The sequence below is a fragment of the Heliangelus exortis genome, chromosome 3 (genome assembly GCF_036169615.1).
Source record: "Heliangelus exortis chromosome 3, bHelExo1.hap1, whole genome shotgun sequence".
NCBI lineage: Eukaryota > Metazoa > Chordata > Aves > Apodiformes > Trochilidae > Heliangelus > Heliangelus exortis.
This window is the reverse complement of record NC_092424.1, coordinates 48,605,133-48,617,992: the sequence shown is the minus strand read 5'-3', so window position 1 is coordinate 48,617,992 and position 12,860 is coordinate 48,605,133.

Genomic DNA, 12,860 nt, shown 5'->3' with positions numbered 1-12,860 from the left:
TGTTCATTTCCCATCTACACGGTGGCATTTCACAAAACTTATTTCTAAATTAGAATATGAGCCTTATTCTCATCCATTTTTGCTAACATGAATTCAAGATAAGCTCACTAAAACAAAGTTTGAGGAAGGTGCAAAGACCAGAGTACACTGAAATGGAAACATAATTGGAAAAATTGATTGCTTAAAAATAAAAACCAGTGGTGACATTCTAACGTACAGTTTCAGTTAAAAATCAATTTTCATTTAATCTAATCTTATTTTCCATTAATAAAAGGGTGTTCATCAACAACAGCCTAGTATGGGGGATGGATTCTAGGTAGCAAAGATATTTCTTCTTGTTGAGAAAGCAAGTACAACCACATTACCAGCCCATAACTGGGAGAGGGTGTATATGAGTAAATGATCATTTTCACATCATTGACGTCTTAGTGGATGCTTGATTTCACCATCTTTCTTGTGTGCCAGGACTCCAGATGACAATGCAAAACCCAAGCAATTATTATGATGCATGGTTTGTACCAAGGAGCAATCTATAGATCTAATGGGTTTCTCTGCACTACACTGTGTATCCTGTGCCAAACAAATGCTTTAAGTGGGTTCACCTTGGGTGACTTCAAACATATAAAATTTAGGTGGTGTTACTTGCCTATGCTGTCTCCATAGGCAAGAAAGAGGGGAAATAGTCATCTCCAGGCACTGACTTGTCTACCTTTTGCGGGTGGCAAGGATAAATGAGCTCCTGGAACTGTTTCTCTTCATCGATTGGAGAGTTACACTAAATTAATCTCTACATCATACAGGCAAGTAAATGGTTCTCATTTATGTGACATACTGACTGCACTTGAGACAGTGGCAAAAACCCATGGAACCTGAGTGATAAAAGGGAGAAGCTTTTAGATTTGAGGAAGAAATGTTTAATAAGAGAAAAGACAGGTTTGCCCATTTTGAGAAACTTATGTTCCCATCTCCCCTTTGCAAAACTCTCCACCCGCTCAAAACTGAAGGATGTATTTTTTTGTGTGTGGTGTCTGGGTTAATTCAGAGTTGTTTTTTGGTGGGTTCTTTGTGTGTGTATCGTTGAACCTGATGATCTCAGAGGTCCTTTCCAGCCATGACTATTGTGTGATTCTGTAATGTTTAAGAGAAAGATCTTCACTTTCAGTTTATGGACAAATGGCAGGAGACAATTTTTTAGATGGATGCCAGTGATAGGAACTGTCTGATGCATGCCTCACGGTTGCCCCACAGTTTACTGCTGGCTCAGAGAGCAGATCCTCACTAAAAGTACAGCAGGGTTTTTAAAGGAGATTACAAAGTGTGCCCTTACAGAACTGTTCAGCTTATTTTGCTAAAAGGCTATAAAGCTCAGTAATTGACTCAGACTTTAAAACTGGTGCCATTATTTTTCCTACTACTGCACTAGTTAATGAAACTTTTATCATAGCCATTGGCAAGTTGCTAGTGCCTTACTGTCACCAAAGACAGAACTGTGAAAGATTTTAAGAGAATCTTTTATTAGTAAGACTTCCTACATGTCAAAAATAAAATGCCTAGCTACTCTGTGCTGCAGAGAGGAAAACTGTAACAAAGTCAGTTTTATTGACTGATACTTGGCTGCATCATCACATAGACATGAGGTTTTCAATCTACACTCTTTGGGACCTCTGGGAGCTCCATGAACTTCTTTTACAGGGCCCATATGACTTCTGTGTAGCATTCCATAGTTCTAATGGAAATATGTCGACAGTTGTAAATCAAACCCTGCTGCATTAGATGGTGCTGCAAAAGCAAGAGCTTAAAGCCTCAAAGAGCTGCAATGACTTCGCAAAAATGGGCTTAATGATCATAACATCAGACACTGAGTATAATCCACAATTTGCTGTGCTATGGAAACAGTAGCATACAACTCATGTTGTATTTTTGCCAAAAAGTCACCAATAGTGACACTGATTAAGAAAAATTAAGTAAATGGAGACTTTTGTGGAAAGGCACTTGCTCTGTTTTAGGGTTGGGCTGACATAGTCCTTTGCTACCTACCTAACCAAGATATAACAAAATAATGTTAAAAAATTTTAGTAAATTCAAGGAAGAGCAGACAAGTGATTTATTACCAGAGCATTAAACACTAATAAGTCACATTTCATCAAACAGTCTGAAACATGCTATCCACAGTTACTGTGATATCCACAGAAAAGCCTTCCCAATGATTTCTGGTATCCACCATCTCTTCAGTGTCTTTATAACAGCTCTAAGTATATTCATCATGGTTTGGCTCAGAAAAAGCTTGAAAAGAATTATAAATAAGAATCGAATTATTTTTGCACCAATGCTCAGGCATTGGTAAATTAGGAAAGAAGAAGATTTTTGCAACTCTGCATATATTTTTAAACACAGTTGCATACCTTTCAACGGTTGTATTTCACTGAACTTAAGTGGTATATTAGATCCTCTAGTATCACCTCTTACACATCTCAGGCTACTACATTTCACCAGTTTCTCCCTCCATTGAACCTGACACTTTGTTCCCCTGAGGGTATGTTTCATGCATTCCAGAAATGCAGTTACTGCTGATTTGAAAACATAAAAAGACCATTCTTCATTTTGTTTGTCTAATTCTTAAGCATCCTCATCATTAAATTATGGTTTCCCTGTCTCCATTTCTGAAAAGGAGCCAAGGACCAGCTCTCAGCTCTGCTGTTTCTTTGTAGGAATTGAAGAACCTTTTGATGCTCAGTGTCCACTTGGCAATACTTAATCAAATTACTTCAGCTTTATTGATAAGCTAAGCAAATTCAAGTATACAGTCCTTTCACTCCCTTACGGTCCCAAGAGTGCAAAGCCAGCAGAAGCAACCAAAATGACTGTTCTGGACACCTTTTGACCCCTGGCTGCCTCCTTTTTTTCTGTCTACATGGTATTCATGCAGATAGGTGATGAATCAGTCTGAAAGCCTGGTTCAAAAGAAAGAGAAGAATCAAAAGAGGAAACAATGCAGAAACTATAGGTCTGGAAAGGGTAGGCTTGCCCTTTCCAACCAGCACTTTCATGTATGCCAATTTCATGTGCTTGTGCTATTGTCAGATAAGGCACTCTGTTCAGATAATTGATTTTTCCTTCATATTTCCCAGCTCAAATTTTTAAAAAATCCTTCTTCAGCTATGGGCACTGGAGGTAAATGTAGTGCAAACATAAACCTCCTGCTCTTTCAAGAATGACATCCCCTGCCTCCTGCTATTCATTATTCTCCTCTTTACATGGCCAGGGTTCTCATTTAAATTTTCCACAGAACTGGATAATGACACAGGTTGAATTGCTTCTCCATGATAATTCTGGAATCCTTTTCAAGGTTAACTGTCTTCCAGTAGATGGTCTCCTCTACTGATGGCATCCTAAATTTCTTAAAAAACATGACCATTTCTCTTATAAAGCATTTCTCAAAAGGAGACATGCTTGCTTGTGTTTCCCATGTATCATGATTGTGCCTGTGTGTATGTATAAAAATAAGTCCCACTCTCCCAGTTATTGCTTAATACATTTGAAAGAGGGAATGATTTCTTGCCTGGATACATTTTTTTTAATACTTTGTCTTGCTTTTAATATTTTTCTTGGTATAATAAAGATGGAGATGGAAAATCAGGTGTTAAAGAATGCTGTTTTTCTTTTGTGAAGAAGTCATTGGATCATCCATAAAGAGAAAAAAAAAATTGTTTCATTTTCTGGCCTTCTCTCCTTCTGGCTGAAAGTTTTTACTTATGTACTTGAATGATGAAATTCCCCTACTGCACGTAGAAAACAGTCTGTACATAACATATTCACAGCAAATATTCATAACACCCTTGAAATTATACATACTATATTGCTGGAAATGCAGAGTACAATTTTTGTAAGCAGACTTGGAGGGAAATTGCTAAAAAGCCTTGCAGACCAGCACAGAGCCACCACAACTGCCAGGAGGTAGATAAAAGACAGTTTTCCATATCTCTTCAGTTTGATCAGGCATTTCAAAATGCTAATGAAGAAACCAAAGTGACTGCTTCGTGCTCCACTTCCACAGTGAATGAAAGGAAACAAAAAGAGCAGTTTATATTGCATAACCAATGACAACTGTGCCTCTTGTGATTAATGTTAGAATACTTTAAATCAAGGGGATTATCTTCCCCTAGTGTGAAAGGCTTGGTTTTTTGTTGGTTTTGTGGTTTGTTTTGTCTCCTTTCTTTTCCCCCACCCCACTCTACTATAACTGCAATCTCCTAAATGTTTGGTTTATTAATTATTACTCAGGTCTATAAGACTCCTTCTAATTAGACATTCCCTGATTAAAAACTCTTTTGGTGATCTTAATTTCTAGAAACGGAAGCTTTTAAAAAAGCAAACCTATGCCTAAAGATTATGTAAAATAATCTGGTACAACTCAGTGAAAGTAGTATTTATATGGGACCTTGCAGTGCTTTTGTTAGTCTTATAAATAAAGATCAAGGAGGCAATCAAATGTTATCCATAATTTACTTGAAAAGTTGATGTCTGCGGGTACTACCTGCAACTGTGTCTTGACAGAAACTACAAATGAAGCCTGAATAGGAAATGTTTAATTGGAGGTCGAAGGCTGCCTGAGGAAAAGAAAAATTCTGCCACAGAACTGGTAAGGGCTGAACTATTTCTCCTGTTCATTTCCTAGTACAGATGTCCATACCAACAGAAATGGATTTTTTTGAAACTAACTGGATTTAAGACAAAAAAACCCAAAACAGATAAGAAGCACTGTTCCAGCTATGGGATGATTTTGTCCTGCTATTATTAGGAGCTATTAAAGCAATAAGATAGGACTTTTAGAGAGAAAACATCTTTTTATTTGGCAAATTTATAATAAGTAGGGAAAAAAGGCAGCTAAGAATGAGGTCTTTCTGATCTAAAGAGTAATTACTAAAGAGTAATATAGTTTAATAAGATACAATTGTCTTTCTACAAACCTTGTCTTGTTTCCTTTTCTTTTTTTCTAAAACCTTCAACATCCCATTCACACATCATTTCCACAGAGACTCAAAAGCGATGGTGAAATCTCAAATGTATGTACTGAAGTCTCTCATATTTACATACTGTCAAAGCCAGTGTATAAATATGAAAGGATTCTCAGGGATTAACACTTAGTGGCTCAGCAGTTACAGATTAGAGGGGCAGATGATGGTCCTGTTGGGGTTCAAAGGCTTCCAAGGTCCTTGCAGCATTCTGTAAAAATACTTCCACATTGTTCCTTCTCACACAATGACAGCAGACACAGCAAAATTTGGGCTGAGCTGCTTTCTCATAGGTCATAGCTGTAGCCTAATTTGAAATTTAGAAATAATTGTAATAAAAGAGAGTTGTATACTAAATGGAGCAAATAATGACTATCCCTAAGAGCTGAAATTTATCTATGCACAGTGGGGCATGCCCTCTCCATTAACTATCATTATATGAAAGCAAATGCCTGTAATACTTTAAATATAGCTATACAGTTTCATATCATGAAAAATAAATCTGCTTCTAGGTGAACCAACTGTGTCAGTCTCCCAGACTGCATATACTTTAATATAGTGTGCATGGCCTCCTGGCATGCTCAGCAGTTTGCAGCCTGGCATAGGCATTGCCACATTCTCACACAAGTCTGCTCACTTAGGAGATAAGACATGTAATAAACTTCCAAAAGAAGGAGTTTAGACTAAAGATTAATTAATAGGAATACTGAAATTTACTGTTCCACTAGTCACTATAAGGAATTATTTGAAAATCAGGATGTTAAACAGATAACATCCTTTCAATTGAAGTTTAATATTTGAGTATCTTTGGATTGGATTAGGTGGATAATTCTACAAACATTGTACATGCCTATTAGATTTTATACACTGTACATAGTTCCAACCTACCCTAAGGTATAGCATGCATCTCAGGCTATAGATTTCTTTTTAAGACAATTATTGTATTGAAATACCAGAACTGATGTCATTATAGCACTTCTTGAATAACACATTTCTCATTTTCATATATATTAATACATATATGAAATGCCAAAAGTACTTCTGACACAACACAACTCTCATCAAATAAATATAAATTTTATGGCCCTTTTCAAAGCCACGGTGAGCTACAGGGTGGTAAAGACAACATGTACAGAAAAAACAGTTATGGTTGCATAGACAGAAAGGAAAACCTGAGTGTCAAGTAGGAAGTTTTGAAATACAATATGAAAGACATCGGTCATCTAAAATCTATCCAAATTTGCCATCTAGCCTATAATTACAAATTGCACGATTAGAAAAGAGACTTTGCTTATTACAGTAGAGGGAATGAGGGCAAAAAGATACTAAAAGCAAAATAACAAAGAAGCAGCTGGAGGAAGTGATTGTTCAGCCTTCAGAAAGATGACTTCTGAAGAACTAGTAGCTACCCGTTTGCTACAAACAAATACAGAATTCCTAAACTATCCCTCAGCGACTGTTTATACCCTCTGCTTTTGCCTTCTATTATGCTCAGTACAGGAGGATCAAAATCCAGGGAAGATGTCTCATTAGCACAGTTTACGTGTTATGAAGCAAACTGGTAAATGTTGCCGTAGTGCAAACAAGAACAGAAAGCAATAGCAAGAAGGCAGTGAAAGGGGAAGCTCCATGAGAGACTGTGTTGCACTGAACATTACAATATACAGTGGAAGGATTGGACTTCTTCAGTGGCACTTGTGAAAATAAGTGCTCTTTTCAGGTGACTTATTTTATATGGTAAGGAATGCTCTAATAACTTGTTGTCCTGGTTTGGGACAGGATAAAGGTAATTTTCTGTCTTGTACTTCTATGTCTCTTGTAAGTATCTGGACTTGCTGAAACTGACAGCAAGTTTCTCAGACAGTGTCTGCCTCTGGGACTGATAATGCTCAATGTTTTATAGTTACAGCTAGAGACTGGTATGCAGAACCAAGGACACTGCTCAGTTCTGAGGAACATTTTGCCCTCTGGAAGGAGAAAAGGAGTAAAAAGGTCACACCTGAAGCCCTCCTTTGGGGAGGAATGGACAAGATAGATGGCCAAAATTTACCGAACAGAGTATTCCATCCCATACACATCATACTCAGTATAAATTTGAGGGATCACGAGGGTCAAACCCGTTCCTGCTTCCCGTTCTTCACCTGTCCCTGTTTTCTTTTGGCATCCTGGAAGGATTCCATCCATTCATCTGCCTGTGGTCCTGATCTGTGCCAGCCCATATCTGTGTGTTCCTGCCTCCAGCTCCCAACTGCTGCTGACCCCAGGAGTCCAGCCTGGACTTTGCCAGGGCTGCCTTGCAGCCTCGGTGGTGACGTGAGAGTTACTGGGGTAAAGGGGGAAGGAACGTGGTATCAATTTTCCTGTATATTTGTATGTATTTAGTAATTTTTTCCTTTTTATCATTACTGTTTCGTTAAAGCTGTATAGTTTAGTTTCCAACTCATAAGCCCCTCTCCCTTATTGTCTCCTTTCTTTATAAGGGAGAGGAGGGAGATTAATAGAGAGCATCTGTCATTCGGTTTAATTGCTGGGCCAGTGTTAAACTGTGACACTTGTGCACTTAAATAAGATTGGGTGCATGGCCTTCTATGTGCACAGAGCTGAATGATGTCACTAGTAGAGACAGATGTAGGTAAAATTCTGGAAAAGCCATCCTGAAGAAACTGGGACATATGGGAGGTTTTGTGATAAGGAGATTGTTTCAGAAAAAAACCCTCCATATATACATATGTTATAATGCAAATAACACATGAATCATATTTCTATCAATGTACACAAATCCCTCCAACAAGCTTGAGCAGAGTTAAGATGTATGCAACCTTTTCAGTCAGGTAGTTGCATTGCATGCAATAAAGCAGTAGCTGATACTCAGGGAGTAACATTTTAACTGAAGAGTCTGAGTTTCTCTGTTACACATTTGAAGCCAATTTTACTTTAAAAAAATTACCTCATTAATACTCTGTTGGATAGAGTAAAAAATATTTATTTGTTAATGCAACATCAGTTATTGAGTGTGTGACAGCCATTTCTTCATGCTTACAGTCATTTCATTGCTACTGTAGTGACACACACTTTTTCAGTTGCTATTGGTAGTTTTTCTCTTGCAAATTCTTATACTTTAGCCATTTGAAACTAGGGGTGTTTTCCCTCCTTGCAAGTGTTGAAGACTGTTGAGCCCCATAAACATAAATTCAAATCTTTAAGAAAAGTATGACAGAAAAGTTTTCTGAAAAGTACCTAAACCAGAGAAAATAGAGGGAACACATCTTGCCTCTCTACTCCATTGCTTTTCTCTAGAACTTAGTGTAGCATAAAGCAGCTCAACTTTGTGCCTCATTGAAGACAGACTTGTGCCCAATTGTGTCACAGATGCAATTGCCCTCCCCACAGAGCTGTGTACCTCCCTTTGGGCAGTAACATCCTGACTCATGGTCTTGGCACCTGGGTACAAAAGACTGCAAATGGGAACAAATAAAAGGAGTGAATTCTGAGACATTAACCAGTGATTGTCAGGTTCATGTATTTATGCAAATGGACCATTGATTTCATATCAGATTTTTCTGTGACATGAAACTCACAGTTTCAGTTTTCTGAAAGTAGAGACAGTTTTCTGAAATTTGGCCTTCCAAGCTATCTTTACTATGACCCTAAAGGAAATTTCCCCTGGTTATTTCCTCCCTTTCATGGTACACAATAAAAATGTCTGAAGAACAGTCATTTTCATGGAAAAAAAATTAAAAATATGTTTTTCCTTACAAGGGAATCCAGTTGTAAGTATCCCTTGCCAACACCAGATGAAGCCTGGATGTGCCTGTAGAATACACATCAGGAACAAGACACTGTAAAATTCACAACCTACCATATTAATGAGCAGACCTTTCTTTCCCAGATCATGTCAATCAAAAGCACACTGGGAAGTTTGAGTAGCCTATGGGGATCCTTTTTAGCTAGGGCTGGGCTAAAGTTTTCAAAAATCTAAAGATTAAATATTGAAATAACATCTCAGCTGTCTTCAATTTTGCAGGATGTTGATATGGATAAGCAGCATGACAAAGTGAGAAATTACTTCAAGACAGACATGATTCCTGCCAGCAGGATTGCAAAGGCAGCCTACAGTAGGGTGGTTAAATGGAAAAAAGATAGAAATTACATAATGAGTTCCTTATCAGACCTAGGAACCCATGTATTTCTTATAGGACTGCAGTCAGAATTGTTATGCTTTGGGAATTTAATGGCAGGTTTCTGCCGATGAATGATTACTGTACAAGAAATAATTCTGACTTCTGTTCCCTCTCCCTCGTCTCTGATGTGATACACCAGGAGCAGAATATGAACAGGGATTAGATTTCAAGTAAAACCAGAATGAAGACAAAAAGCTGTTACCTTCGGATGAGCCAGTTTGCAATAACCAAGATCTGGCCAAATGAGACACCTTTTGCTGCTACAGTCGTTCCTCAGCTCCCTGGAAACATCTGACAAGAAACAGACAGATGCCTCTGCCTGTCCCTACCAGAAAACAGGAAATGGAATCAATATGTAATGAGTCAGACACAGCTGCTAAAATGTACAAGTTTCTCAACAGGAACAATTTCTTTCAAGCTGAGCTTGAGTCCCTGAGGTACCTAGGAGCTTAGGGGAGCCTGTGGCAGTCATGCTAATGTATAGTTCTTTCCCCCTGTTCTAGCCTGATTCTATTGACTGCTAGAGCATGGCCCACTGAGGGGTAGAGCAGCAAAACTTGCAATTGAATTCTGTATTTGGTGGGTTGCAGAGAGCAGTGTGCTACTCACAGGAGCTATGCTTTCTGAGACATACATATATTTAAATATTCTTGTATTTTCCTCTCTCTCTGGCCCTTATTTGAGAGCATCATCTTCCTACAGTACTAGTATTGATAACCTTAACTCAATTCACATTTTTACACGACCTACTGGGATCTTAAGAATTTCTGTTTCAAAAGAAATCAATCTTCCACATCGTTAGGTGTTAAAAAATATTCATTACTGTGGCTAAATCACATTCAACCACAAGCAGTCAAATTTTTTATTTTCACTAAAACTTACAGTGACAGGTGTTTAACTAGTGACAAAAGCAATATACCATGTATTCTTTACAAATAAGCTGAAATTCTTGATCTTAAGTTCTAAAACAGTCTGGTTTTTAATTTAAAGCAGGTGGCAAGGAGACATTTGGAATCCTGTTGAGTCCTATAATACGTCAGACATCTTCATTATGGTAAATGCTATTTCTTACAGAATTAACCTTTTAAAGCACATAGCTCAGAGATTAAGTTTCCCAGGAAAACTCTTCAACCTCAAGTCCTTGATCCACAACAGAACTACTATTGTGATCAAAAGCTAATGCTCATGGGATGCTCCGGGAATGTCCATTTCAAGTTTCAGTGAGACACAAAAAAATGAGGTCAGGGAGGATCATACATTTTTGACAAGAAAGTCAAGTGTTTGTTCTCCTGCCCCCAGCATAATGCCACACCAGCAGACTGACAGCTTCTCACACTCACACAGTGGTCACACCAGCAGCAGAGAGCAAAATTCAGCTTCTTTCTGCCAGCCTGCCACTACAGCAGATTACTACAACAGCTGGAGGCCTCAGACCAGAGTTTTTGGGTAACTTGTTTACAAAATGGAGGAAAATCTCAGCTGTGTTTCTTGTTCATTCTTATGCTTACAATGACTGTTTTTTTTGAAGGCAACACCTCAGAGCAATCCCTACTGAACACAGCAAGGAAATTACTTGGTCTCTTTCTTGCTCTTTTTCTCTGCCTACCTGGCCACTGCTATCTTGTCATGTTATATCCAGTTTCTAGGGTTTGAGTTTTTTCATGCTTCTCCACTTCTTACCATTTGCCAAATAAAGCGGGATATACTTCCCCTTCCCATTAAGCCATACAATATGTTTAAGGTGGACAGGTAATCTGGCTCAACTTGATTTTGTTCAGGGCAGGATATATTAACATACTATCCTCAAAGAGTTTGCTTTCATAAATTTAAGATTTAGTAAAAACAAAGATTCCCATAAGGCCTCATTATGTAATTTCCTAGGGTTGAATAAATTTGTGTCCCAATGAAAAGACGCACAGACTATTTCTGTCTTCCTTTTAACCATCAACTGTGGCTGTGACCTAGCTCTTCTTGTCTGAGTTTACTTAGGTTTTCTTTTTGTTTGCTTGCTTTTTTACTGCAAGTAATCATGCCCAATGTAAGACAAGACTGGAGAGAGCATAATCACCAGCTAGTGTTCATATCTGCCTTAAAAAAGAAACCTGCTGTCAAGTAAAATAGATACATATGCACAATTGAGAGCACCCCAATTCTGTTGTTACAGTGGTTTTTTAGAGTGCATCTGCATTGACTATCTTGTATTTCACTGTCTTGGATTATCTACAGGAGTACTGACCACCTTGCTCCTTCCCTTGAATAGCTGGGGTACCATGGGCAGTGCCATACCTGTTCTTTCTTGGTAAGTCACCATTTTTGCTGTGAAATCCCTGGAGCTGCAAGCTACAGGGATGGCTGTTGAGCACACTCCGATAAGCAGACATGAACTAAGGTTCAGTAAGTAATAATGACATGAATGAAAAAAGGCATAAAAACAATTCCCATAAAATTAAAATATTCAGGCTGCCAAATTAAAAGCAGAAAGATTTAGAAGTTAAGCTAGACTGTGCAGAACTTTTCATCCCTTGTGCATTTGCACTGTGATGTAGCTTTAATTAAATTATCATATTTTATTGTTTCCTGTCTCATTCAATGAATAAGGAGTTACTCAGTCTGTACATAACATTGCTGTTCATGGTATAGCCTCTGCTGTTGTACTCCATATATGAGTTAAGTCTAGACTAACTAGAAAAATTATTAATTTCTGTATGGACATAGACATAAAACAGAGACAAAATTTAATTCTTCCTTTAACTGGTAGAGAGCTTATATCCCCCTGACACTGCAGGAATTTTTATCTAGTCATTTCAAATATATTTCTTCATGGTTTTCAGTGTGAGCTCCTAGTTGCTGATCCTCACTTGGATATTATTAAAAATTGAAAGCTACAGGAACTTGCCAGCCAGTGCTGTAATACTATGCACAACAGAGAGTCTGTAAGAGGGAACACTTTTCAGTTTTGAAGATTCTCAGAGGATGGTAGCTGTGAACCTCTACTCAGCATCAGCTATCACTTGGTCATGTTGCAGTCTTCATGGTCAAGCCAGAGCCTTCTTAGGGCTTGTAAGAGCACTCTGGCTCCTGACATCTCCCAAAGGGCTCTCAGATGATTTATCTTATTAGACATATTCTCCTTGCTAGCAGTAGCAGGCTGTCCTGCAGAAGCTGATGTTTCTTTTTTTCAGTCTCTCTCCCTCCCACCTCCCCCTGCCCCCTAATTTAGCCCCAGGTTTTTGCCATTTACAAATATCTCACACTCTGCTTTTGACAAAAGCTTAAGTTCATTGTAGGATTAAATACCAGTTTGGTATGGATAGGATCTTTTATTTTAAAATGTAACAGTATCTTTGACATACCTTTTAAGTTCTGACTTGGAAAGGATATCAGATTGATCTCCACAATATTTTTTAAAAAACAGTGAAAAAATCAAAGTTGAAAGTTCTATTTCAGGATTGATTATATATTTTAAATAAATTGTATTAAAGCTGAAATACTTTCTTAGTGGACACATCTGAGGCAGAAATCTCACTCTTGTTACCAATGATGGAGCTCAAAAGATGTAATGGAAAAAGGACAGAACAAAAGAAGTTAGAAATGTAACACTGAAGACCTTCTGAGATTTTTCAGCAAAAAAAAGTGAGGTAATACAGCTACCAGAGAGAGAGAGAAA